The following is a 24,690-nucleotide window of genomic DNA, read 5'->3' as shown; positions in this document are numbered from 1 at the left end:
CAAAATGCTTCTGAAACATTTAACAGTCGTGTAGCAATCACTTAACCATTCTTATTTCCGCATTGTAATATTAGTTAATAACTCATGAGAGGCACAAAAATACAGGTGATTGTCATTATTTTATAGATGAGAAGACTGAGGATCAGAAAAGTAAATGACTTTTCCAAAGCCTCGCAGCTAAGCAGCAAGTGGTCTGTGCTCCGGGATATGACCATTGGTAGACTTTCTACAAAACTAATCACTGAATAAGGCCATAGGAGTTTTCATTCCTGTGGCTTTTTCACTCTCCAGAAAAATCTTCAGGGCTCTTAATGATGTCCCTTGGTTTGTCAGCACCACTCAAAATAGTACCTACTGTTTACCTTAAACATTCTAAAGCTATAGCAACCACTCCTAGTATATATTAAGTAGATATGTGAAGAACTTGACATATGAATTTCTAGATTCTGTGCTGATGGATTTTGGACAATGTCCTTACACTAAGGCCTAAAACTTGACGCTAAGCATCACCCCTACCACCAGTACCTGAAAGTACGGCTACAAACTTAAAACCACACTGCACTGGTTTCTTCCAATCCTCTGTCATGCAAGTCTGGCAACCAAATTTGAATCCAAGAGGAAAACAATTAAAAAAAAAAAAAGAAAAAGCAGAAACAAGCACACAAACAAACAGCACACTCTTCTTTTAATTCCATACTGAAGCTGGAAACCTGCATACTAAGTCCATACCGAATCACCCTTCATTCTAAAGGAGTATTGGGCTGTCTGGATGCCACATTTTAAGCAGGTCATTGCCGCATGAGATGAGTCTTTTCCATGGGCAAGCCACACAAGCCACCAGAGGTCTTTCTTTCCCTAGGGCATTTGGGAAGCAAGAAGAGATGTTTTCCCCAGGGAAGCAGACTCTTAAATATTTGCAGAGCAAACGAGTAAAGGGATCACAGTGAAGTTCTGTCGATCACAGTAACAAAATTAAGGCTAGCAAGTAAATTTTCTGTCCAGTCCAGGGCTGAGAAAAAGGATCACGACTTAGAGTTCACCATGCAGGAATAAGGAGTCCACACCCCAAATCGCCCACCAGATAAGGCTGAACTGACAGGTTCCAGGCAGCTTCCGTGAGGAAGGATTACTATCCAGCCTGTTTCTGGTCAGAGATTGTATTTTGGGAAAACAGACTACAATGCCCCTGTTAAGTAAACAGCCTCCTTCTTTAAAGTAAGTCAATAAGGGTAGGGGTATCATTAAGCCATCAAAATAGCTAACATGGAATTTGACATGCAAAATGTTAAAGATAAAAGCCTCAGGTCTCCTATTCAGAGATAAAGCATTTTACAAGCAAAGCACCAAGATAGAGACTCTGGAATAAAAGCTTCTCGAATACAAAAGCACAAATAATTATAAACACAAAATCTGAAATAGTCGCTTTAAAGAATTAAGAAATGTGAGAAAACATTCAACTTCTTGCTGTAAAACACCAAGAGAACAAAGCAGCCCCCTGGTTAAGCAGCTCATGAGGGGCACAGGGAATGCACCAGAAGGAACCAACGCCACAGAAGAGCTGGAAACAAAAAGCAGAGATCCAGGTCTCCCTGGAAACAAAGTCAGGAGAACATTTTCCTCATGCAATCAGAATGAACAAGTCACATGTGTGGACACAGACCACTGATGAAACGAAAACCAGATACAGTGGAAGGCACTGTGGGTTTTGTCTTAACTCTGATTATTAAGTAGCTATGCAATCCCGGATAAATAATTTACTCTCTCTTCTGGCTCCAGTTCCTTTATTCCTTAAAAAATGTATTGATCACTTCTATGTATAAACATGTGCTAAATGCTGGGAATACAGTGAACTAAGAACAGCATAATGCATAGTTTTATAAACACTCTGAGGGAAAGGAGAGACTACAGCGAGGGCAGAAAACAGGACAGCCTGGTCAGGGCTAACTCGCAGAGAAAGTGGTGCTGAAACTGAGACCTAATGCCTGAGGGAGAGCTGGGGCTCGAGGGGACCTAGGCCAAGGGAGAAGGTTAGTTTAACAAAAGAAGCAGATTTACTTGAGGAACTGAGACGGTGAGACTGGAGCTCAGGGGGAGAAGAAGGACCCGGAATAGCCACTTAGGTAGGCAGGGGCCAGACCATGCTGGGCCTCTTACGTCACACTAAGGATTGACTGCCTTGACCAAATGAGCAACAAGAAACCACTCAATGCCTGGAAGCAGGAGCCAACCTGATCAGATGTGCAGAAAAATCTTTCTGAATGCAAAACAATGGATTCTAAAGAGCTCAGGGAGGATGGAGAAAACCGAATAGGAAGCTGAAGGTCTTCTCCAAAATCCCACTCCACATCAAACATTTTGTTTCTGATGTTTTCACTAAAGCATTTAATAATTATACTGTATCAACTAAACAATGAGCTCAGTCATACAACAATTAGAAAGCTAGGCCTTTCAAAGTTTAAAAAGAAAGTGGATAGTTGGCATTTTAAAAATGAACTTACCAGGACCTCTTAAGAACTCTCTCATCAAAGGCTATTCTCCTTTCCTCATCCATGCAAGACCAACAGAAGGCTGCTCTGCTGGTTAAGAGGACAGAGAAAAGCACTACAGGTCTAAGGAAGGAATAAGAATGAGTTAGGGGTCCTCCACCTCGCCCACAGTATGTGAAGCCCCCTGTAGGGCAACGCAGGTAGTGCAACTCAGGAGTCTGCAGGGGTTCCCAGAGGAAACAAATCCAGGAGTGGGGATGAGGGAGTGGGTCAAGGAAGGGGAGCGGTGGGGTGGGGGGCAAAACTAAGGAGAAAGGCAGAAGGCATCCACAGGGCTCCCTCAGTGCGGGATCAAGGGTGAAGCGAGCTGCCTGCTTAGGTCAAAAGAGAACTAAACAAACACAGGAATACCAAAATCACCACTGAGGTAACACGATTGAGGGACTAGAATTTTGAAAGAGAAACAGAATTATTTGAGTTGTCCTATAAAAGAAACTGAGGCAGACAACTTTGTGGTCCTCAGATAACTCCACAGGCTAAGTACCTGATGACAGGAATCCATGTAAGGGTGGGCCACGATCTATAATCTCCAGGTTAGTGTTTACTGGAATGAAACAATGTCTTCTCTTTATGACTGGGATTACATGTTACAATGATCAACTCTGGGATGCAGTCAGAACTAAGTAATCATTAGGCTGGTGATGTGATTCTGAAGTGTGAGCAGGAAGTACAAACCAAGGTCTTGGTTCCTACCCAGCAGGTGACTCGGAGAAGGTGATAAGGATATGTTGGTGCATAAGTATCTCTAGTCATGAATTGTGGGAAATGCTTGAGGACACAGAAGTCACTCGCAGCCAGTCTTAAGAAAAGGGGAAAAGACTGATAATAGCCCCAAAGCACACTTTCCCCTGTAACCATTAGCAGCACTCTGTCTCACCCCCACCTCAATCTGAAGAAAGGGAGAGATGTCTCCATCCTCAACAGAGCCACCCCCACCTAAATTCCTTCTTCCCCATGTCTCACTCATCCATCAAAGCCTGCCTTCCCTCAGGCTGGGCCCTGGAGGAGCAGTGGGGGTGGCCCTCGTTTTGAACCCCTCTCCATCATCTCATAACCTTGGTCCTGAAATAAAGAGGAAAAGAACTTCAAAAGTAAAAGTAAAGACAAAAGTAGAGATCGGGTGTCATGCCCTGAGAAGCAGCCTGGGCTGTAGCCCAGGGGATTAGCCTAGGAGGGCAGAGGTCTCAAGACACCCAGACACACGGCAAAGTACCTCAAATCCTGAACATCACAGTGTTCGGATTCAAGTCCTAACTTCCTACTGGATTTTCTCTTCAATTAAGTCTCTCTTTTTCAAAGTAAGCTTTATCTTTGGTGATTTTCTTCACTCCCTAATCTTCTCCCATTACAGCTGCTACTCCTAACAGTAGGATGATGGTCACTCTTTACAGAATAAACTGGTATCTTCCCGCCTTGAACCTACAAGCTCTCAGTCCACTCTGGCCTCAATGCTGCACTCCACATTAGTGAAAAGCATGCACTAGAAAGAATTATTCCACTAGGTAGCTTGCAAAAGATAACCACACCAGTGTACTTCAATCTTCTCATTACTACAGGGGCTACATATCAAAATAAGTCATTCCTTTAGCAGGCGTTTATTAAGTACTTTTGTGGGCTAGGCTCTGAGCTTGCAAAAGAGACATGGTCTCTCTCCCATGGAACTCAGGGAAGAGATAGAGATTAACCAGTTTTACAAAGACTGACAATTAAGTTCCTGAACTTGTTGCAACGATGTTGCTAACCTTTTTGTGATATCAGAGGGACTATTCATTATTAATTTGTATCAACTGAACAAACAGTTAACCAAGTTTACTATTTGGGAGTGCTGAAAAAAGGCTGTGTGAAAAAGTTAGACAACCTGAACTTTTCGCCAACAATTCATGGCTCTTGCATCACAACAATGCACGAGCTTACACGGCACTGTCTGAGGGAATTTTTAGCCAGTAAACAAATAACTGTATTGAAACACCCTCCCTACTCATCTGATCTGGCCCCCAATGACTTCTTTCTTTACCTGAAGATACAGGAAATATTGAAAGGAAGGCATTTTGATGACGTTCAGGACATCAAGGGTAATATGACGACAGCTCCAATGGCCATTCCAGAAAAAGAGTTGCAAAATGGCTTTGAAGGGTGGACTAGGCACTGGCATCAGTGTATAGCTTCCCAAGGGGAGTACTTCAAAGGTGACCATAGTGATATTCAGCAATGAGGTACGTAGCACTTTTTCTAGAATGAGTTCATGAACTTAATTGTCTGACCTCGTATGCACATGATTATGACTGAAATAGGAATGGAAAAGAAAATGCAGATGGTGCCAATGTAATTTTGATGAAGAAGCCTGGCTCAGTCTGGACAATGAAGGACACCCCAGAGATTCAACGCTGCGCTCTAGTCTTGGTGATATGGACAGGCTAAGGCAACTGTCCTCCTGGTATACACATGCCCGCATTGTTTACGGTTCTTGCCACTCTGCTATTCAGACCCTGGACTTACCTTTGGAGACCAAGAACCTGGATTGAAATTCCTGCTTTACCTACCACTTACTGCCTGGGTGTCCTACAGTAAGTTACTGAAACTCACGAAGTATACGTTTTTTCATCTGTTAAATATAGTAATACTTTCTTTGTGAGAATTTAAGTAGGTTAATATTTATAAAGCACATAGTATAGTGTTCAGCTTATAGTAAGCACTCAACAAATAAAAGGTATTATTATTATTTTCATGACCTAAGTGTCCTTGAATGTTAGTCAATGGTATTAAAATAATTTAAACTATTTTAGTATCTAACAACCCCTCATTCTAATACATCTGAATGTCTTTTTCTAGCTTTGGTAATGAAGAATCAGAGGGCTCTTAGAATATGTGTCCTTTGTTAGTATGGTAACTACTCTGAGTATTTAAAACATTTCCTATGTGAAATAAATGTCTTTTTATAATTCAGTATTTTGAATAGGTAAAACATTCATGTGGTTAAAAAAAAAAAGGATAACAAAAAAAAAACAGTGGGGTCTCCCTCGAAACCTGAAACGCTGAGCAGGTCCCACCCAGTAGTCCCTCTTCGGTTATGCACTGTTAACAGATCCCGTTAGCCTTGCTCTGTGCACATTTGAACAATCAGTCTTACGTCCGTCCCTTCTACACAAAAGGCAGCACATTACACATTACACACAGATCCACCTCCTGGTTTTCACTAGCAGTGGACCTTGGCAATCTTCCCATGTGAGGACATAAGGCTGTCCTTTTCCTCCTTTTATTGCTACATGGTATTCTACTGCATGGATACTGTTATTATAAATGTCTTTTTGGCTACATCTTTTCCTAGACTGACACAAACTTTCCTAATTAAAGTTTTGGCACTGGGTGATAGAGAAAAATGGGTAGAAATAATCCTATTTTCATCTGCCTTAATTGTTCTTAGTCAAAAACTAACAGCAACGAATTATTTTTGGTATATTTTACATAAACAATCTACACAGCTATGCCACAGTTTACAATAATAATTTTGCCCTTAAATTACTTTAAGACATCTGTTCTGTATTTTATACAGACCCGGATCATTTTTCCTCATGTTTATATGGGAAAAGTGCCGCTGCTACAGTATCCAATCAGTTACCCCGAGGAGATGTCAGCTGTCAACCACGTCTCTCGCTGCGATTTCCCTCTCCTCGTTGCCTTCCCTCTCTGGGTGAGCTGTCAAGTTTCTAGTTTCTGACGTGCATTTACATCACTCAATGACATCTGACAGCAGTGAAAGGCCACAGAAAACTGCTTATTGATCAGAGCAAAACTAGTTGACGGAACAGATGAGGTTGTATCACAGAAATGCAGCCACTTTCAGGTGATGACATTTTGCTCCCCGTACACAAGAGCTTAATGGAATACAACTTCATTATATCATGCCACTTGTGCTTACAGCGCCCAGCCCATCTTCTGACTGTTTTGTCTATGTGGTGATGAGGACAATCCATTCGTGATGGTATCAGCGGATCACTAACCTGATTTGTTCGTGAACCCTTGCAAACTACTTGTGAACCTGTCCTGACAAATAGACCAAGAGACACTGAAATCTCAATCTTACTAAAATCTAATTGTGCTGTCCTTTAAAAAAGGAAAAAAAAAAAAAGAATTACCACTTAGTGAGCCATTGCTGCTCAGTTTAAAACTTTTATACTACTATGTAAAGAAGTTTAAATAGGCACTTTTTGGATTCGTGTGACATGGTCAGGAAAATAAACAAGCAAAAAATGATAAACTGAGATACACTCGAAATTTATTTATAAATGGGAGAATTTAGTTACTTCTAAGAATGAAAATACCAGATTAGGGACCCCTGCATACAAATTGCTCCCATTAGTTAAAAAGATAACAATTTTAACCTCTTCCCATTTCCACTGCCAATGCAGATAGAGAACTATAAAGTTACACGTCAGTACCTGTCTTGCACAGGGATCGTGAAGCCAGAGACATTCCTAATATTTTGCCACAAATAAGAAAAGGAAAAAGCAGCAAATGGGACAGAATTACCAGCGCTCTCTGACTCCCAGAGGGGAAAATGCTAAACCTTTACCCTCAAGGGTTGTTTCGCTTTTATCTTTTCTCTGTAATTCCTCTTCTGAGGCAGGAGTGTTCTCCCAAATTATACATTCCCAAAGCACTTCTCAACCTGGCCAGATCTGCATCCTATCTGGACTTAATATTTTTCCTTAAATAGCCTTTGTTACTCCAATAAAATGTAAAGAAAACTTAAGGTATAAAATGAAATACTCATGTTAAAATTCTGTTTCTTGTTGAAGCTTCTGAGGCTTAACGAAGAGAGATCAGCGAAGTAAAGCCAAGTTAAAACTTTTGATGAATTTCCTAGGGGAGTAGGGGAAATGGTATAGGATTAAAGATAAGTGAAGGGAATAACTTTCTCCCTAGTAGATCAATATTATCTAAGGTGGAGGCACCACTGAAATGATCTCCTGTAGCACCTGTGGCCTGTATCCAAACACAGGGAACGCAGACACAGTAAACTGGCTGGGCAGGAGTGGGGCAGGGTGAAGGGTTCAAATCCTTTCCCTCCCATCTACTACGTGACGCGCCCCGGCCCCCCATCAAGTTATTTAACCTCTCATCTATAAAAGGAGATACTAACAGCTCATAAACCTTAAGGAATTACTCTGAGGAGCAAATGAGATGATGTATGGAAAGTGCTTCGCATAGTATCTGACACTAAGAAAATGGTTAATCAATTTTGTCATTATTCATTTCTTCCCATCTCTTTAGGCAGACTTTCAGATTAAAAAAAATTAAAAGGATACAAACAGGAGAAACTCAAGGCAGAGGGTGCATAGAGAAAAGAAAGAAATGGGGAGAAAGGGAAAGAAAAAAAAAACATACATAAACAAGGAAAACATGGAGACTGAGCAAGAGGTTTTCAGACCCACTTCGCAGCCTCCTTCATGCCAAAAGCTTTCCTTCCCCACCTCACCCGGGTCCCGTTTCGTTCTTTCAGGCAGAGATGACTGTTGTCCTTTGGGCTCCAGTAACACTGCTCAAGCGTATTTACCTGCTTTACATGTGGGTCTCCCCCTCACACCTGAGGCTCATTGAAGACAGAGGCCAAGTCTCCCCTCACAGGGTCCCCATGGCCCAGCCAGCACAGGCGGGAGCCGCTCAGGGATCGCACACCCTGGTCACGCGCCCTTCGGAGGCCTTGCCGGCACAGGTCAGGTCTCCTGGGGGAGGTCAGGGAGGTCTGAACGAGGGTGTGTCTAGCGTAGCTTCTGGCTTTTTTTCTCATAGCACCACTGACGTAATAAAAAAAAGTAACAGAAAAGCAGAAAGGTATTTACTCTGTCTACTTCAAACATGTTAGAAGTACTGTTTTGCCACTTTACACATCACATCATACAAAACGCTCCAGCTTCGTTTTCTCCTTTTTTTTTCTTTCTGTATGTTGAGATCACTAGGATAAATTCTTTTTCGATCACCCAGACCAAAATGTATGTCTTAGGGCACTTGGAAACTCAGTGCTCCTAAATCACAGGCCACATGTGATTTTCCAAATACTTTTTGCTTCACACATTTTGTGTCCCACACCTAAATGGAAACCGAAAATTGTCTCCAATAAGACCCACACTGCTGTACTCACAATTAATAAGGCGCATGGCAACTGTTAACTATAGCTTTGTGAGGTGCACAGTGACAGACAATAGACTGGGCAGTGTGATGGAGCCCAGGGGAAGCCAGGTGTGCGGTGACAGGGGGAGAGTGACCCCTGCACCCTGCTGTCCCCAGATGGCCCAGGTTTACCACTGTTATCCCAATACACTGATCAATGCCACCACCTTTTATCTTCATGTTCAGTTTGAATAAGTTCTGTGGCCACCCTAAGAATGCAGAGAAACCCCCCTCTCCCCCAACTCCATGCCAGTTCTGTGGTTTACAGCTTATTCTATATACGTGATGTGTTTGTGGTTCATTGTTTTATATGTATTTGTTTTTATATACATATCTTCTAACTGACTTAGCTGTTACTCCATCTCCAGTGCCTAATGGAGACCTTGCCACATAGTAGGTCCTTAACTTTGGTTGAATGATTACTCCTGAGACATTCACACCTCAAAGGACTAGAACACAACTGAGGGAGACTGAGTTTAAGAAGGCAGGCAGTAAATGGTCAGGTAAAATTCATCTAAACTTGACTTCTTAAGTAATATTTCTGAATCTGAAAACCATAAATACAAACATAATTTTATAGATAGGAGTAATAGCTGAGGTGGAAAGTGAGAAGGACGTTAAGCTAGTGCTCAGGAACATGGGCAGACCTCCAAACAGGTGTTCCCAGGAGAAGCTGGGATGCTTTATTATAAATGGATACAGAGAACCTAGAGTGCCTGTATTTCCCGAACCTCCTGCTGAGTGGCTGAGACAGGCCACCCCTCATCCACACAATGACGATCTCAAATCACAGACTGCTTCTCATGGGTGGTGGGACCTCTCACATGTACTGGGAGAACGAACCATCTGTCAGGAACTAACCCTTCCACACACCCACCTCCCACTCTCCCACCTCCGTCCATTCTCCACCCACTGATGACAACCTCAGAATGAAATCAGGATCCTTGCCTAACAACCAAAAAGCAACTCTTGAAATCAAATAAGCCTACTTTAAGTCCTGTTTCACATCTATACAGCCAGAGTGTGTGTGGGTTATAAAGACACAATATGTTCTAACATACTCTTCCACTGAGGACATTAAGGACTTAGAACTTTTCTCAACTGAAACGTCTATGTTCTTACAGATTCACTTAGAATGACTCTTGGGAGCCAACACCCTCACCAGGCCCCGAGCAGCCAACGATGGAGTGACTGGGTAAATGCTGCAAGCGTGCCTGGGGTCCCAGGCTGTCTTCTTCCACATGGGCACACGACCCAAAGCAGTGGCATTTTTTCCAGTTAAACTCCATGGAGTTTAAGTCAAAGTTAAAAGAGAAGCTAATCTCAGATTTATTATCAATGAGAAACATTGCACTTTCCTCTCTGTGTTCCCTTGGTCATAGAGTTCATTTTAAACAGCATGTTGAACAGGATTAAACATATGAAGCCAAATTATCTGATGAGTATGTAAATTATCAATAATTTAAGAGTCTATAAAATATGGACAAAAGCTGTAACTATAAGGCAATTTTTTAAAAACCTAGGAGCATGTAAGTTTAGATTTGTAAAAATGACATTTGGGCATTTAATGACCTTGAAATAATTTTAAAATAATATACGTATATAATTTTTTCTTTTCTTTTTTTTGAAAAGACGAGACATTCTATTGGGTGACTGCTTTACTTCGATAACCTATCATTCTCAAGCTTTTCTTTCTATGTTAAACTGAACCCATATAATCCAAGAGTTCAGAAGGGCTACAGAAAACACACATATGGTCTCCAACCCCTATTGTGCCATTTAACTCTAGGACTAAATAGACATGACATTCATAAATTTGCGTTTTTAGTTTTAATATGTATTCTATGTATACATCTCTTAATGTAGCTATTGAAAAATACTGCATAGCTAGGAAAGGAAGAGAACCAAAATGTATCTGTGTAGTAAATGGAGTATTTTAATTAGAAACAGTAGCCCACCATAGGGAACATCATCATAAACGTAGCAGAGCCAGAGGTTATCAAAAGTATAAAAAATCAGAAACATGCTCTCTCTTCTCAAACAGAGTCACAGAGCAATGCTTTAAATTTCAGGTGCATAGGGCAGATACACTGCAACAAACCAAAATGTAAAGATAATTAAGAAACAAAACTCGGGCCGGCAGAATGGTGCGTTGGTTAAGAGCTGGCTTGGGATGCCAGAGGGCCCCGGTTCAGATCCCACATATGAGGACCAGTGACACTGCCCTCTACAACTAAGATGCTGAACAACAGCTCGATCTGGAGCTGGGCTGCCGTGAGTCGCCAGCGATGGCAGGTGGGTTGCCATGGGCTACCATGTGTAGCCAGCAGCTAGCGTGAGCGGCCAGCAGCCGCTTGTGAGCGGCCGTCCAGAAGCCGGCGACTGATATGCTTCGCCCGGGAAGAGTGCAATGATGGTGCCAACTTGGGCCAGTGAAGCGACATCCTCCACAACTAGACTGAAGAACATAAGGATAGCAACTTGTCTATTCCCCTTCCCCCAATTCCCCAATAAAAAATTTTTTTAAATCTTAAAAAAAAAAAAAAAAGAAACAAAACTCAACATTAAATCCACGGCCAAAAACTTCCCAGGTTTTAAAACTCCATGCAACATGGCCTTTCTTTAACCCAACAGAGACAAGCTGCACGCTGTATAGGTGCCCAGTGTGCAGGAGGTAACTGGATGCATGGACCATAATCTGCAGGTCAGAGTTCAAGGACCAGGGAGCAAATGGATTTGTTCAGATCATTGTAACGCAGTACCCAAGTTGGTATACATCATAGATAGGCATTAGGTACATTATGCACAGCACATTAAAGGTGCAGAGGCGAGTGTGACCAGCTCCATCTGGGGCAGTCTGGCTATGATTCCCAGACAAGCAAGTTTCTGAACTAGGTACTGAGTTCTCTGTTTAGAGGGCAGACATGGACCCAGAGAGACTGAGGACACTCCTGGACGAGGGAGCAGTAAGTACAAGATAGAGATCCAGAATTGACATGATTTATCTATGCAACATTAACCAACTGGTATGAATTGAAACTTGGCTAAGTCTTGGGCAAAGGGAGATAAAGGGAGGGGCAAGTAGTTGAGAGGATGTCGGAGAAGCAGACTAGGACATGACTGGGAAGGGGCTTTTCTTAACCATGCCTACAAGTCCGACCTTCGGACTACAGTCAACCAAGAGGCAGCAGAAACATGCTGAAAGGCAAATTCAAAAGAGGCATGGAGGGACATAGCAAAGGACAGCCTACTATACAGAAGGGTGAGGTGGCACTGCCACCATGAGTACACAGGAAAGTGGAGGAGACTGTTGGCAGGGGGCAGAGACAATAGGTATTTCAGGTAAATAGTTTCAGACATCTGAAATGGAGGAACCTACGGGATGTCCAGATGGAGACACCATATAGGAAGCAAGACAGGACTGAGGAATTCTGAATGGGCCACTGCGGTAGGTGGTCCTGGGAGCAGGCATCAGCTGGGCACGGGAGGCTAAGGTCAGACAGAATAGGAACAAGTGTGCAAGGCACTCCCAGCGAGAGGATGGAGGGTCAGATCCTAGAAGATAAATCTGTGACGTCCAATGCGCAATGACGGGAGACAAAGTCAAGAGTCAGAGGCCGAGGCAAACCTTGGAGTAGAGTATGGGACAAAGACAGCAAGGAGCGACAAACCCAGAACCTGAGCAGCAGCAGGCCTTGGATGCCTACATAGCTGCTGCATGTCAGCCCCTCTGGACCAGGCTGATTTCCCCTGAATGCCAAGACCACTTATTATCTCTGTATTTTGTTCCTAACTATATGCTAGTTTTTGTTGTTGTAACTAAATCTCTTCAAATTGCCTAAAAATTCCTGCAGGAAAGAAATTGCATTTTATATATTTCTTCAACATTCTGTTTAGCGTCAACCATATACAAGGCATAAAGCAGGAACACACTAAACACTTGTTAGATGTAAAGAAAACAAGTTATAATTCAAGAAATCCAAACCTTAAGTACTATGGCATAGTACTTTACACAACAATATTTTGTCTTTTTAAAATATCTAGGTCATTTTCCTTCTAAAAAAGGAGCAATACTTATATTAGTAAGAAAATAAAACTATGGCTCTTGGTTCTTTGACAGGTAAGATTTTATCTTTCTCCAGTTACGCTTTCTAATACCACTGGATACCCATATGGCCACACAGAACTGAAATTTAAACATACTTTCTAATGCATAGACTACATTTCCATTGACTTCGTGATAGCTAAAGCAGTTCACTCAAGCTACTGTTGCTACAAGCCGGCGCCAACCCTGTCCTTGGCACTTCTGTTGCCAGAACCCTACCAACAGGAAGGTACTTACTACTCAACTCCAAAGTCACTGTGATTCCCCAGCCAGGGGGAGGCTGAAGACTACGGCAGTGAGAAGGCAGAGCAGGCTAGGCTCCTTCAGGGGAGGCACAGATCTCATGCTGGAGGCTGGTAGCAGGTGGTGCAAGTTAACCCAAAGGAAAGGACAAAAAGCCAAGCTTTCAAATCATGGGCAACACTAAAAAAAAGTGGCTCCCAAAAATGGCCAGGACAGCCCACCACCAATAATGCAGGCACACTGTAAGCCTCTGGCCGCCATCCTACCCCCACCAAGGACGGGGAACACTTACAAGTTCTCTGACTCCAATTCTTGGATTCTGATTGGAGAACTAACTGCCAACCAACCACATGTGGTTGGGCCGCTTTGTAACAAGAAGCCTAGTTCACCAATGGTTCTCAATTATGGCTGCACATTCATGATCCACAGAACAGCTTAAAAATATCCATGTCCAGGCCTCCAACCAGATCAACTGGATCAGAGTCTCTTGGTAGAAAACACTGAAAACAGACACATCTACCCACCGTCAAGCTTGAACAGATGTTTACATTTTTTCCATATTGACTTTGATCTCACTTTTTCTTTTAAGAAACAAAATGTTATTGATTCAACTAAACCCATATTTAACCTTCACGACAATACTTGTCTCCATCTTCCCAGGCCAGGGAACTAAAACTCTGAGCTCTACCCATAAACACACAACTGGGGCTGCTGATGGACTGGCGGGAGCTCCATCCCTCTGATGCCAGGCCCGTGGCCCACTGCACTGTAACACTGGCTGCAGGGTCTAGAGTTTAATTATTAACTGAAAAACATATAAATGGAAAGGAATTTTGAGTAAGCCCCAATGAATTTTAATTGCATATGTATTATGTCTTGCAGCCAATTTTCCCCTTGCCATCAGCTAGAACACACCTCCATTTTGATTTCTGCAAATCAGGGAAAATAAGGTCAAAGACAGTTTAACTCTGACATTGCAGGTGCACACCTATGCTCAAACGTCTCACACAGGTACACTTCGGTCACCGTGGAGCTTCTCTAAGTCATTATGCAGGAAAGTAATATCAACTTTCTACTGAATGGAAAAAAAAATCACACAAATATTTCAGACAACAGAATGCAATCTTCACACACAAACACACACAGCGCTTTCCAGAACATGTGTACAGCCTCGAATTATATTACTAAACTGATGAAAGCATTCCATGATACTGTTAATCTTAATAGCAAAGCCTTATAAGTGAATAAGTATCTTGGTTCCCCCCCACCCCAAAAGTGATAGAAGACAAAGAGTCAACTGCTTTCACTTTTTTGAGTAGTGAGCAAAAAAATGAACCCATAGAAAAAGTCTCATATATTTAAACAATCAAGGTCCACTAATATTATTGGAAACATCATCAGTAAACAGTTTCTTCTATTACAGAAAAATTTAGACATCTGAAGATTTCCTAAATAAAATAATAAAAATGTACTGTATCTAAAAACACTTGTTAAAAAAAATCTTCAGGTGGCAAATGTCTATGTGCTTCAGCACACAGATTTAGTCAATGCATCTTAAGAGATTTTTTAAAAATACTCTAATACTGTCACAACTAAATATTTGGAGTGAGAAAGTCCTACTCCTTCCTGCAAAACAGTTTCTAGCAACAAAGTTCTATGATGGGAGAATGACATACCAAGTGCAAAATGACCCATTCTTTCAATTTAATATGTTAGGCTATATGTTGTCTTCCGATTCTTGACTTCACCTCAAACAGATAATGTTACATGTATTTAAGAGCTCAGATAAAGTAATCAGATAGTAGGATGGGGAAGAGAAAAAATGCTGTCAAGTTTTCTTAAAATAGCCTAAGAAGATTATATTTCTAAATTTAAAAAAAGAAGAGGTAAAAATGTTCTTACTTACTGTTGGGAGCTCTCTTTTTGAAAAAAAAATTATGGTGATGCTTAATTTTGGAAATGCACTTAATGACATCTTTGATTTCCATTTAATGTACACAGTGACACCTACTGGCATACTGATGAGACAATGAAGACAAGATAGGAAAATTCAAACATAGGCAGAGAGACCTCAGACATACATGTGTTCATGTGCCTCATATTAAATGACAGTTAAGTACAATATTCCATAATGCTGTATTGATCTAATATTAGAAATAAAATAAGCTAGAGGAAAGGCCACATTCCAGTTTTTCAATTTCAAGTTACTGAGCACCATGTGACTGAAACACACAGGATTTTGAAGGCTTTACTTAAGTGTTCGTTTTACATTTTCCAAAAACCATAAGCATTTATTTTTGGTGGTTGGAATTAAACCTCAGACCTCACTAAAGTCAATAAGTTTGGTTGAGGGCAGTCACATAACGTGATAATTTTTAAAAATCATATAAACCAAGAAAATAGTAGTTGGGAGGAGTGAGCTGCTTTATAAACAAGCTGTGGTCCATTATAAATAAGCTGCGTCCTATTATAAATAAGCTGTGGTCTATCACAGAAACAAGGCAAGACTTACAAGACTTTTTTTTTCCTGACTGTATACATGCTGTTGTTGAATTTGGCCGTGGGGATAGAAATAAACTCTAGATGAAGCAGGTGGAAAAAATATGGGTAAGTCAGTAGAGCATCAATCAGAAATCTGGAAAACTATAGGTGGTCTAACCTTCAAATAGAAATGGAAGGGTTTGGGACAGGACGGGAGGTTTCTGACAGGAATGGTGGCTGCCATGGAGGTCACCAAGCTATGAGAGCAGACCCACCCTTAGCCAGCGGCAACCAAATAGGCCTCAGTCAGGCGGAACGAAACAGAATGTTATGAATATGTGCATGGTAAGTTCTGTCTGTGAAGTCAACTTGTTGACAGAATGTAATTATCTTAAAAAGAGGATATGCCTTCTTACATGCCAAATAGGACTGACTAGGAGGGCTACAGTGTGCTGCTAAGGTTTCCAAGGATGAGCCAACAGAAAAGAGTGCTGGGATCAATTAGCAATGTCTGCCACGGGTGCAAAGGAGGGAAATTAAAAGATCAGTAGCCTTATTATCCTAGATTAACAAAAAAACAAACAACTCTGCTTCATAACCTCAACTATTTCTGTCCTGCTGCATTTTCTCCTTGTGTATTTGGTCATTCCCTTTGTTTTGGACTGAAATTTACTTTGAAAACAGCCCTTTGTTGGCTCAAATAAGGAGAAGGGGAGATTTTCTTTGGTTAGCTGGCAAGGCATGGTGAGAGTGGCAGGGACAATGCTGACTCAGGGCACGCTGACCTGGCAAAGGAGTGACTGCTGGTGGTTGTGGAACAGGGTTTGCGCAAGTCTCCCCTGACAGGGGTGACAGGTGATACCCCACCTGAGGGCCTTTAACACAAGGAACACAACCCAAGTGGGGCTCTGTGTCAAGTCACCAAGACCCAGAGGTGTGGGATATGAGATGGTGTGAACTATCACGAGGGGCTGACTCCTAAATCTGAACAGCAGTGAACTCTCCATCAGTAAAGGACTTGACACTTAAACCTGGCTGTAATGTAGTCCATTAAAGATGACATCGTGTTTTGCCTAAAATTAATAAAAAGGGGATAAGTTAATCATGAAGAAGTTAACGGCTAAATCTATTCCCTAGGTTTTTCTCCTCTATAATACTTCTGTCTTATAACTTTTCTATTACAAATATACATTAAAACTTCTTTAAGTAATTTGTGTATATACTAACACATCAAATGTATAGAGAAGTCATTATAAGCTAAAGCAATAGTTCCCTGCTCTAACCCAGAGGCAGCCCCTTCTAAATGTTTCTATTTTTAGATCTTGTAGTAGTTACCTCCAGAACTAGATTAACATGCATATTCTTTCACTTCTTGATTTGTGAACCTTAATAACTACCTTGTGACCCCCACATGAAAGACGAGAATTTAGCTCATTATATTACTCCCCACTCTGCTTACCCCTTTCCCATATACGAGAGTTATTCCATTTTTAGTTCTTCTACTGGTTTTCTAACTTTAAATAACTCTCTGTAAGATCCTAATTACTTTTAAACTTCTCCCTGAACCTACTGTCACCTCCTTCCACCACCCATCAGCTACTCTTTTACTCTCATACTGTCAAAAATTCCGAACACTTATATTGTTTTGATACCATCATCAAGTTTTCACTCATTGTCCATAAATTGATTCTAAAAGCTGAAAAATAAACAGGATTTATATTATTTTAAAATGTTATCTATGGAAAGCAAAGTAGCATGCTAGGGTTATTCACAATTACAGGAACCCTTAAAAATTCAGTACCATAAAAGGAAGATAGTAATATGAAAATAATTATGAGAAAGCAACTGGGGGGAAAACATTAATACATGATGAAATAAAAGAACACCATGTCTTACACAATTATTAAAAACTGTATAATTTTCACAGGGTTGTACGTGTTGTTTTGCCTAATTACAATAAAATGGAACTATCCTTAAAACAAGTTAACAAGATTTACAAAACTGTCATTCAGATAAACAGAGTATTTATTTGAAACTTTCTCTGAAAATGAATATTGAGAGGGTTTGGATAATTGACCATTGCAGAATGAATGTCAAGGTGGGAACAGACAATGGAGCAGATATAGGGGCAGGACAAACCTACACAATGAGGAAGGAGAACTCAGAAGTGAGAGGCCAAATACTGCTCAGAGTCAGCTAGAAAACTGTAACCAAGGAATCCATGTGCTCAATTTCTAAATTCCCTTTGTTTAGTCCAGGTGTAACCACAAACCAAAAACCAAAATAGTAATCATCACATATGGATAAACACACTGCTCATAATTTGCGATGAATCCCAACATATACAGAACAGGCTTCTATGTCTACATTAAATATTCTGTAATACCATGCAATAAATGCATGGCACTAAAAAGGAATTTTGATGTCCTATCCATTAAACCTGTGACTCTAAACACAGTATTTCAAAATCAAGCAAATTCTCTGCAAACCAGAGTAACTAGTCCCTCCAAATCATAAATGGGTGTGTAACCTATATTTGTTTTTATTAGGCAGGAATGAAAATTAGATATAAAGTTAAAAAACTATTTAAAAAAACACAGACTTATTGTTTTTGCTGAATAGGACCAGTAAGAGAAAAATTTCCCTAACTATAGTTTACCTTTCAAAAGTGCTGTTAAACTAAAACGATTTCATGAAACCTAGCACTTGTAGTTCAATAAATTTATTAAACATTGATATATTGAAGAGTATTTACCTTGAAAGTTTTCTTTTTATTTTTACTTGGAAGCTAGACTTGGAATACATAAGATAATATGTTTTCCTCTATATTTATCTCATCCTGCTTCGATGAAAATGTGCAGTCAAATACTCAGAATTACTGAGAACATCTAAATTACACTGTTGGGCAGTGTCCACTTCTCTTCCGAGCCCACTTCTGAAAACTTCCCTCCATTAGACTCTAAGCACTAAAAGGGCAGAAAATACACTTACTCTTCACTAGATCACCAAGCAATACTAAGACAATGCCTTGTCCATAGCATTTGCTCATAAAACAAATTTTGCTGTGAACGCATTGTTTGTACGCTCAAAATACCGAAAGCAACCCAAATGCACATTCAAAAGGGACTCGTTGATAAACTATGGTATAACCACTCAATGAAGTACCATGTAACAACTACAAATGAGGAGGATACTTCTGAACTCATACGGAGTGTTTTCTAGGGTATAAAGACTGAAAACGATAATCAAGGAAGATTATATATATTACTTATTATGAAAGGAAAAATAAGAAATGGACATATAATACGAGATGGAGATATATTAGGGATAAATGAGTGTGTACAAAAGAAAAACACAAATATAAACCAGAGCCTAACAAAAAATAGCTATCTATAGATATGTACATAAGATGCAAGAGGAGCAAGTCTTTTCCAAAAATACCTTTTTATATAGCTTTGAACCAGATCAGTTCTATATATTCATACGTTTATATTAAATTAAAATATAGAAAAAAACACCCACAAATTGAAAATAGAGAAAAGAACCTAACTATGTGTTAAATTCCTCATGTAACAACACAAAGTAAATAATTCATTCAAGTAACTTTTGAACACAGTACTCGGACCACACAAACATAATAGGACATTATTTTAAGACAAAAAGGATTCCATAAAAGTTGCAAATTTTATTTAGAAGATTCACTGTTAGAATAATTTTGGTCTTGAAATACATGAAACGTAATCATAATGTAAAATGTGTATATACTCATACTTCTAAATATATATACAGAAGGTGAAAAAAAAAGGTGTATACACATTTTAAGAAAGGAAAAAACTATTAAAATTATGCTGATGGTAACCACTTTGAGCACCTCTTGTAACTGCAGAAATCAAACGTGACTTGTATTCATCTTTATTATCGGTATACTTGTATATTGAGTATTAAGAATTTTAATAGTTTCTCCTTTCTTAAAATGTGTATACATTTTTGGCACCCTCTGTATATACATATGCATATATATATATATATATATATATATATATATATAAAACTAAGAAATATAGCCAAGTTTCTATACACACACACACACACACATATATGAATATATACACACACACATTTGACTACATTTCTTAGTTGTATCTACTGAAAGGGTCTAGTAGCAATGATAAACCATAATATGCCTAGCATCCAGATCTTGGTTTCTAGATACCATTCCCCAATAAAAGGAAGCAGAGGTCCTTGGGAAAGTGTAGAATTGGGAAACTACAAGGTGACTCCGCATATCTTTTTGGTCAGAAAGCAAGAAACAGTGATCAAAGACAAATGGGATCACGTCAAAAAAACACAGGAGCCAGGCCAGCCGTGTGGCTCGTTGGTTGAGAGTTGGCTTGGGACGCCAGCTCTGAGCAGTAGGACCCCGGTTCGGATCCCACATGAGGGCCAGTGACGCTGCGCCCTCTACAGCTAAGATGGTGAACAACAGCTCAACCTGGAGCTGGGCTGCCGTGAGTCGCCGGCGACAGTGTAGGCTGCAGTGGGGCTGGCTGGGGGCTGGCTGGCAGCTGGTGTGAGCTTTTGTGAGCTGCCGTGAGTGGCCATCCAGTGGCCGGTGACAGATCTACCTCACCCAGGAAGAGCGCAATGATAATACCAACATGGGCCAGTGAAGCGACGTCCTCCACAACTAGACTGAAGAACAAAAGGACAGCAACTTGTCTGTTCCCCTTCCCCCGATTCCCCAATAAAATCTTAAAAAAAAAAAAACCCGCAGGAGCCAACTTGAAGGAGTTCCATGGGGCAAATAAAGGACAATTTGGGCCTTAAAAAGAATAATGACAACACACACAAAAAAAACCTTTTAATTAAAAAAAAAAAATCCGGGTCTGTAGGGAGGAAGTAGGAAGGGGAGACGCTCTTCTTTACAGAAAAATGCCAGTTAGTAAATGTGGAAGTAATGATACAATTAGCAAGCCACCATTTTGCAACTACCCCAATGTAATAGCTATTCGGGCAAAGATCATTAGTCTAGTCAACCAATGGGTCAAAGGAGTGATATGCTGTAATTTAGGGGTGAAAGTAACTGTGCAGCTTACTTTCAAAGGGTTCATCTAAGAAAAATAAATAAAGTGTGTGGTGGGTGGGCGTGTGTTTATGTGTGTGTGGGGGGGGTGTATGTAGAGCAAGAAACACTGAGAGAAAATACAAAGCAAAAGTGGCCAAATGTTAACAAATGGTGAATCTGAGTGAATATAAATACTCCTTGTACTATGCTTTCAATATTTCTGTAGGTTTACATTTTTTCAAAATTAATCATTTGGGGGGGCAGAAGGGGGTAAGAAGCAAAAAGAAATGTCAGCTGCAATGTCTACCTCACTGTTTGTACGTGCTCACTATGCTATGCCTTTGACCTCACAACACTCATATTCTCATACTTAAAATTCCTTTCACTAACAGAAGCACCGTTTTGGTGACCAGACAGTTTCCAACTTACACACATACTTTTTGTTCTTATGTTTGCCCACAAGTCAATATCTAACACTCACAACCTATTTCTTCACAAAAACATTAATTTTCCTGGCTAGCCCCAAAAATCTATTTGAATAATATAGCTGAACATAACAATAAGAGTTTGAAAAAAATGAGTGTGTATATATAAATTATTAATAAAACTTGAACATCTAGTAATATTCTTCAGAATAACGACAGCCTTTTTGGGGTGGGGAGGAGGGTGGAGGAATGCATAATTGCTGGAATACCAATAATTGTGGGAGGAGACAACTGAAAATTTGAGATAATAATGCAAAACTCATACTTTAAAAACATGAATTGTATTTTACTTTATTTATTATAATTTATAAAGATAAATTATCACTGTAACAAAATGCAAACAAAACAAAGTTAAAATTCCTGTATTTTCTCTCCCCTAAAACAGTACTTTCCCTAGAGGTAATTATGATTATCAACTCGGTATGTACGTACGTACAAAAATAAAACTGATTTGGTACTTTTCCCCACAAATGGTCTTCTATACATAGCATTTGGTAACTTGTTTTTTTACTTAACATTTACCTAGAGAGTTCTTAAAGTTATCCACCAATCAGTGGATATAATAATATTAAAATAAATAAAATAAGCATTTTAAAGTTAACATTCTTGAACAATTTCAAACAGAAAAAAATATCCTTAGGTAAAAAGTGTTGGGTAAAGTTTCATAAGGTCAAGAATATATGATGTGTAAATCCACAATTTGAAAAATAATTTGCAGAATAATACTTATGCTCTGATTCCACTTTTGTTTGGAGGGGCATAAACCAAAATATTACCTGAGAGGTAAGAAAAAGGGAAGAAAAGAGGCTTTTAGTTTTTATTTCACACACTTTTGCATTATTTAAATTTTACTTTATAATTCTTGCAGAAAGCTATTAAAGAGATAAAATTTAAACTGATTAATGTTTCTAATAGGTACAAAAAGGATTATCCTTAAATTCACTGCTCATCTAAGGTTCATTTCCTTAAAAATAATCAATTATGATCAAAGGAAGGATAACACTGGGAACTTAATGGTCAGGTCTGGGCTATAAGTTCACTCTTTAAAAATCCCCTTAAAGCAAAACCTCTTCCTTACAAAGAAAAAATGATGGAGGCAGAAAGTCTCTAGTTTGCCAACATCATAGTAAAAACCTATTCAGGGGTCGGCCCAGTGGCTCAGTTGGTTAAGAGCTCGCTTGGGAGCACCAGCTCTGAGCAGCAGGGCTGCAGTTCGGATCCCACATATGAGGGTCAGTGACACTGCCCTCTACAGATAAGACGATGAACAACAGCTCAACCTGGAGCTGGGCTGCTGTGAATCGCAGGCGACGGCGTAGGCTGAAGTGGGGCTGCAGTGGGCTGCCGTGAGCTATGTAAGCAGCTGGCAGCCAGCGTGAGCAGCCGGCAGCCGGTGTGAGCTGCTGGGAGCTGCTGGGAGCGGCCGACCAACAACCGGCGACCAATTGCCTCACCCGGGAAGAGCACAATGATCATACCAACATGGGCCAGTGAAGCGACGTCCTCCACAACTAGACTGAAGAACAAAAACAGCAATTTGTCTACCTGTCTGTTCCCCTTCCCCGATTCCCCAACGCTGTTCCCCTCCCCCCAATTCCCCAATAAAATCTTTAAAAAAACAAAAACCTCCTATTCAGGCAAGAATCATCTTAGGACATAAACATTGAAAAATGAGAGGTAAAAAAGTATAATGTATGCAACCTACTCTCAAATGGTTCAGAAAAAAAATCATAAATATATGACAAAGAGGGGGCGGGGAGAGAAAAGTGGCAAAATGTTAAAAATTGGTGAATCTGGTTAAACAGAAATGAGAATTCTTTGTATCATTCTTGAAACTTTTTTGTACATTTGAAATTATTTCAACATTCAGTTAAAAACATCCCCTCTGGTTCTACTGCATCTGCAACTTGCTAAACTCCAAGACCAAATGCAGCCATAGGGGGATGGTAGTTGATTTTGGGTGGTGTAAGGGGAATCAAAAGTCCATAATGAGAGAACAGGGTTGGGGAACCAGGATCACCCACTGCTTGAAACTGCAGACTGTTACCCAGAGCTGCAGCTTAAATACAGCTGCATATCCAAGGCAGCAGAAGATAACTGATGCAGTCAAGCAATCAGGTATTGACAAAAATCCTGTTGGCTCCATCTGGATCTTCTATATTACCAATATATTAGAATATCTGAGTGCTTATGCTTGACCAGACACACTTCTGAGAACTAATTCACTGAATCATCAAAACAATAGTTTAAGGTACATACTACCATTCATTTGATAGATGAGAAACTGAGGCACAGAAATGTGAAATAATATGCCCAAGATAACACACAAGTGATCAGAATTTGTACTCAGGCTGTCAGGCTCCAGACAACTGGAGCTATGCTATGTGCCTGTGCAATACTGTGTCTCTCCGTAAGTGATAGCAGCCCAGACTAAACTGGAGGCAAGTAATATGGGGCATGGCAGAGTGGATAGGAGTCCACCAACCACTAGACACGATGGTACAAGCGGTGGAAGGAAGATAGACTCTCAAAGTAAGTCTGCAAACTAAAACTCTAAAACACATGAGAACAATCAACAAAAAAATGATTGGGGGGAAAATGCAAATAATAGAACAATCTGAAAAATTTAAAGAACACTTAACATACTCAAGGGGATAAAGGAAGAGATAACATTCATTACAAAAGATAAAAAATTATAAAACCAAAGCAGAGCAAGTGAAATATACATAGATAGACATTAAAAAGAACCAAATATAAATCTTATCTATGAAAATATAGTCAGTGAAATTACTAACTCGGTGCTTCAGTTAAACAACAGATCAGACAAAGCTGAAGAGAGAATTACTGAAGTGGAAGAGAAATCTTGGGAAATTACCTAGAACACAACCAGAAAGATAAGGACATAAAAGTATGAAAAAATGGGCTTGGAGGATAGATGGAGAAACCTCTGCATACATCTAAAAGTAGTTCTAAGTTCTGATAATTTTCCAGAGTTCAATAAAGACATTAGACCTTAGACAAAAAAAAGCACAAAGCGATAAAAAGGATAAATGAAAATTAATTCTCTCCTGGACATACTGTAGTGAAAATGCTGAGACAGTAAAGAGAGCCTTAAAAGCTATTAAGAGAGAAAATCAGATCATTTACAGAAAAATGACAATTAAGCTCACTGCAGACTTCTTATCAGCAACAACGGATGCCAGAAGATGGTGTAATAATATATTTAAAATATTGATAAAATATGACTGCTAACTCAGACTTGTGAATGGAGCTGAAGTATTAAACAAGAGTATGGGCAAAATTAAGACTTTTTAAATTAATTTTACTTGATTAATGTTTACCTCCCAGAGATCCTTGATTAAAATTGAATAAACTATACTTCAACAAATGAAATGTAAATTCAGACTGAAACATTGGGATTTAGGAAAAAACAGTGAGTACAGTTATTGATAACCTATTTGTTAAATTGATAAGGTATTTGTTAAAATAATTTTTTTAAAGATTTTTATTGGGCAATTGGGGGATGGGAACAGTGCTGGGGAATTAGGGGAAGGGGAACAGACAAGTTGCTGTCATTTTGTTCTTCAGTCTAGTTGT

At 39.9% G+C, this 24,690-nt stretch overlaps 1 protein-coding gene across 1 annotated transcript in view; it reads right to left on the bottom strand.

Moving 5' to 3' along the window:
• Window positions 1-24,690, bottom strand: part of SNX24 (sorting nexin 24) — a 156,509-nt gene that overhangs the window by 98,275 nt on the left and 33,544 nt on the right. The window lies entirely within an intron of this gene.

Source organism: Hipposideros armiger, unplaced genomic scaffold (assembly GCF_001890085.2).
Source record: "Hipposideros armiger isolate ML-2016 unplaced genomic scaffold, ASM189008v1 scaffold_21, whole genome shotgun sequence".
NCBI lineage: Eukaryota > Metazoa > Chordata > Mammalia > Chiroptera > Hipposideridae > Hipposideros > Hipposideros armiger.
Note: the sequence above shows the minus strand (reverse complement) of the source record. Positions and strands in the feature narration are given on the sequence as shown.